This window comes from Bombus affinis, unplaced genomic scaffold (genome assembly GCF_024516045.1).
Source record: "Bombus affinis isolate iyBomAffi1 unplaced genomic scaffold, iyBomAffi1.2 ctg00000082.1, whole genome shotgun sequence".
NCBI classification, from domain to species: Eukaryota; Metazoa; Arthropoda; class Insecta; order Hymenoptera; family Apidae; genus Bombus; species Bombus affinis.
The window spans coordinates 512,501-517,500 of record NW_026108830.1 but is presented as its reverse complement, the minus strand read 5'-3'; the positions used below and the strand labels follow the sequence as shown (position 1 = coordinate 517,500).

Genomic DNA, 5,000 nt, shown 5'->3' with positions numbered 1-5,000 from the left:
TTTGGCTGACGTGCCGGGCCTGGGCGAGCTGAACGGGACGCGGCGTATCTCTCTCTCGGGGGGGATATCGTCGCGCACCCCGGATCCGAGCTCGGTCCCGTGCCTTGGCCTCCCGCGGATCTTCCTTGCTGCGAGGCTTCCGTGGCGGTTTTACCGTCGCGGTCGTTCTCTTCGGCCGCCATTCAACGCTCAGCTCAGAACTGGCACGGACTAGGGGAATCCGACTGTCTAATTAAAACAAAGCATTGCGATGGCCCCCAAGGGTGTTGACGCAATGTGATTTCTGCCCAGTGCTCTGAATGTCAACGTGAAGAAATTCAAAAAAGCGCGGGTAAACGGCGGGAGTAACTATGACTCTCTTAAGGTAGCCAAATGCCTCGTCATCTAATTAGTGACGCGCATGAATGGATTAACGAGATTCCCTCTGTCCCTATCTACTTCCCGCAGGGAGGGCTCGCTTTGCGAGCCTATGGGGGCTGGCAAACCCACGTTCCCGCAGCCAGGGGGACCGTCGGGACAAGCGTCCCGTTACGTGAGTCCCTATGTACACCGCAAGGAAGGTTGCCGGCGGAGAGAGGCAGCCTCACTCTCTCCAAGGGGCCTTGGGTAGTAGCGCACCCACGATCCTGATGCCAAGGGTGGGACCGTCGGGGAAAGTTCAGGGTTTGTAGGCGCCCTGTAAGCCCCGCTTACGTGAGTCCCATCTGGGTCTGCCGAGCTCGGTTAGCAGGACGCCGGGCCGGTAGTGACGTGGCCGTACATCCACACGATAGTCCCACCAGCGACTTAGGCTGGTACCACGGGCGGGTCGAGTTATAGCCCGGAGGGAGTAGCGACCCCTCTGCTCGGCCAAAAATGGGTATGGACTCGTGGTGGCAGTGGTTGATGGCCAAGATGCTGGCAAGAGGGCCGAGTTAAGGTGTTCGTCCTACACCGAATGGTCTACGGCGTGTGAGCAGCGTCCCAACTGCTCCGGTACCGTCCCGGTAGACGGTAGGGCTTAGAAAGGGCCCCGTTCGACCTGAGACGAGCGACAGCCCCTGCAGGCCTAGCTAATCCAGGAAGCAGGGCACTGTGTGCCTTGCGCGATGGTTGGGCGTTTACCCAACCCCAATTGGTCCAGGGGACCCGGGTTACTGTATGGACAAAAAGTCTGGGAAAGTACCCGTTACCAAAAATTGCATATATGTATATGTATATGTCCCTATCTACTTCCCGCAGGGAGGGCTCGCTTTGCGAGCCTATGGGGGCTGGCAAACCCACGTTCCCGCAGCCAGGGGGACCGTCGGGACAAGCGTCCCGTTACGTGAGTCCCTATGTACACCGCAAGGAAGGTTGCCGGCGGAGAGAGGCAGCCTCACTCTCTCCAAGGGGCCTTGGGTAGTAGCGCACCCACGATCCTGATGCCAAGGGTGGGACCGTCGGGGAAAGTTCAGGGTTTGTAGGCGCCCTGTAAGCCCCGCTTACGTGAGTCCCATCTGGGTCTGCCGAGCTCGGTTAGCAGGACGCCGGGCCGGTAGTGACGTGGCCGTACATCCACACGATAGTCCCACCAGCGACTTAGGCTGGTACCACGGGCGGGTCGAGTTATAGCCCGGAGGGAGTAGCGACCCCTCTGCTCGGCCAAAAATGGGTATGGACTCGTGGTGGCAGTGGTTGATGGCCAAGATGCTGGCAAGAGGGCCGAGTTAAGGTGTTCGTCCTACACCGAATGGTCTACGGCGTGTGAGCAGCGTCCCAACTGCTCCGGTACCGTCCCGGTAGACGGTAGGGCTTAGAAAGGGCCCCGTTCGACCTGAGACGAGCGACAGCCCCTGCAGGCCTAGCTAATCCAGGAAGCAGGGCACTGTGTGCCTTGCGCGATGGTTGGGCGTTTACCCAACCCCAATTGGTCCAGGGGACCCGGGTTACTGTATGGACAAAAAGTCTGGGAAAGTACCCGTTACCAAAAATTGCATATATGCATATATGTATGTATGTCCCTATCTACTCAGAGGACGTCGAAAGAATGGCCGGGCAACTCCAGGCAACCCTGATAGGTGCCTGCGACACCGCCATCCCAAAGAAGAAATGGTACTACAGGTCAGTACCCTGGTGGACGCCCGAACTCACCAGAGCAAAGAGAAACACCTACCAGGCGAGAAGAAGGTATCAGGGGGCCAGGGACCCCGCTACGAGGGAGCAGGAGAAGCTGCGGTACAGGTCAACACGAAAGGAGTATAAGAGGATGCTGGCAAGAGCAAAAATCCAGAGCTGGCAGGACTTCGTCACCAAAGAGGGTAACAGGGAACCTTGGGGCATCGCTTACAAAACAGTCGCAAGGAAACACAGAGGAGAGGAAACAACATCGACGCTGAAGACGCCGCTCGGATATACCTCCAACTGGCGAACGACCGCGGCAGCGATGTTGTCCGCACTTCTACCCGACGACGAGGAAGACACCGAAACGGAGGAGCAGAAGGAAATAAGGCGGAACTCGACAAACCCCCCCAACGTAGAAGACACCCCTGAATTCAGCTTCGAGGAACTCAGTGACGCCGTGAAACGGCTGAGGAAGGGGAAGTGCCCAGGCCCCGACCTGATTGAGGTCGAAATAATCCAACGGGCCTGGGGAAGAATACACCAGGAGCTCCTAAGGCTCATGAACGGCTGCCTCGCCTGGGGAATATTCCCCAAACGGTGGAAGGTCGCAAATGTTATCACCATCCCCAAGGGACCGGATCGGGACAGAAGCAATCCGAAATCCTACAGGCCAATCTGTCTGCTCTCCATGATAGGCAAGCTGCTAGAAAGGCTAATGGCCACCAGGATGGCACCTATCTTCCACGACCACGCGCTCTCCTCCGACAGACAATATGGCTTTCGCCCCGGAAGATCGACGGTGGACGCGATCATCAAGCTCCGCGAGAAAATCGAGCAAATGAGCGAGAAGAGGTACGTCCTCGCAATAGCACTCGATATATCAGGAGCCTTCGACAACGTCTGGTGGCCGAACGTGCTGCACGAGCTCAAAAGAAGAGAATGCCCCGACAACCTGTACCGGTTAACAAGGAGCTACTTCTCCGAAAGAACCGTACAGATTGCTGGGAAAAACGAAGCAGTGAGCAAGCCCGTCACGAAAGGATGCCCGCAGGGATCGGTACTGGGACCAAGTTTCTGGAATCTCGTATTTGATGACCTGCTGGCTGAGCTAGCGGGAAACGCGACAGGGTGCGAACCCATCGCGTACGCGGACGACATCGTGATTCTAATTGCCGGCAACACGAGGAACGAGCTCCAGGAAAAGGGACAGGAGGTAGTTACCCGAGTCTCTACCTGGTGCACCAGGAAGAAGCTAACGTTATCGGCACAGAAAACGGAGATGCTGCTCGTCAAAGGCAAGCTGGACGCGGAGAGGCCACCGATTATTAAGATTAGCGGCAGGAATATAAGGATGGAGCAGGCAATCAAATACCTCGGAGTGCACCTCGAAGGAGGGCTAAAAGTCAACAAGCACGTGGAGGCAATAACAGGTAAGTGTCAAAAACTCTTCAACAGCCTCGCGAGGGTGGCCAAGGCGAAATGGGGACTCGGACACGCGGCCATGCGTACTCTGTACAGAGGGCTGTACGAGCCGATAACCACATACGCCGCAGCCGGCTGGAGCGACCTATTGAAAGGGAAAGCGAGGAGCAAGCTGATAAGGTCACAGAGGATGGCACTCCTCCGAGTGACCAAGGCCTATAGAACCACGTCAACCGAGGCACTGCAGGTTATCGCAGGAGTCATTCCTATTGACCTCCTAGTCGAAATCAGGGCAAGACTCCACAATAAGAAGAGGAGGCGCGACGAAGCGCCCGACGAGAAATCCATTGTCGGCGAGGCGTTAGATAAGTGGCAAGAGCGCTGGCAAACAACGCCAAAGGGCAGGACGACCTTCGACTACTTTGCTAGCATCAAGGACAGACTGGAGAACCGCTGGGTGAGACCCGACCACTACACGACACAGTTCATTAGCGGCCACGGGGATTTCAACGGTAAGCTCAAGTCATTCAACCTCAGCGAATTGGACACATGTGAATGCGGCGAAATAGAAACCGCCCATCACATCTTAGAAGACTGTCCAATCTTCGATGAAGAAAGGCAGGAATTCCGAAATGCACTGGGAGAACTCGATCTGCGCTGGCCGGAAGAAAAGCGGGAGTACGTAACAAAAGACGTATACCCCCACTTCTGTCAGTTTGCAAGGAAAGTACTCCAAGCGAAGGAGGAGAAGAGAAGGAACGCCCTACGAGAAATGGGAGGCGCAACGCAGCCAGGGCGACTGCCAGGAAGAGGATCGACGCAACTGGAGGGGCAGGCAGGCCGGCCTCTAAGGCATAGTCCAAGACTGGCCCAGTGCGTGCCCGTACAACGACGGGAACAAGAGGAAGAAACCAACGAAGAGGGACTCTCCGAAGAAGAAGACGGCGACACCCAATAGTAGAGGAGCAGGAAGGAGACGAAGAAGAAGAAGATAAAACAGCGAAGAAGGGATACACGCACGAAAACACAGGACCCATGACAGGACAATACACAAAACACTGGGAACAGGAAGAGAACTAAGGATAAGAGGACAAGAAAACCAACACGAGCCGGAGATAAGACCTGCGACCGTCAGTGCAGGCGACGCTCACGCAAATGAGTGCCGTGACGGTGCAGGGACAATCGGCTGCAAAGCCAACCTGCTGGGACCGAGCTATATGCTGGCAGCTCCGCCTCCCCGTGGCCCCCGCTGGTAACGGTGCTGCGCGATGCGCGCATCGCGCGGCGCCGGCTAAGCGAGCTGCCGCCCGAAAGGGTAGGTTCAACTTGCCCACTGACCCGAAAGGAGAGGGCAGGGTTTTTCCAAGTCGCGCGCCGACCACCTATGCGCGCCGTTCCCCGGGCATTGGACGTCAGAAAGTAGGATATAAATAACATCTAGCGAAGCCAGTATGAGTGCTATACTCCGGGAATGGCGTGGCCGGCCCAACGGTCGA

General features: G+C 56.7%; 1 pseudogene; it reads left to right on the top strand.

Moving 5' to 3' along the window:
• The window catches only part of LOC126927302 (large subunit ribosomal RNA), a 2,909-nt pseudogene extending 2,448 nt beyond the window's left edge, over positions 1-461 (top strand).
• The last annotated feature ends 4,539 nt before the right edge of the window (positions 462-5,000 follow it).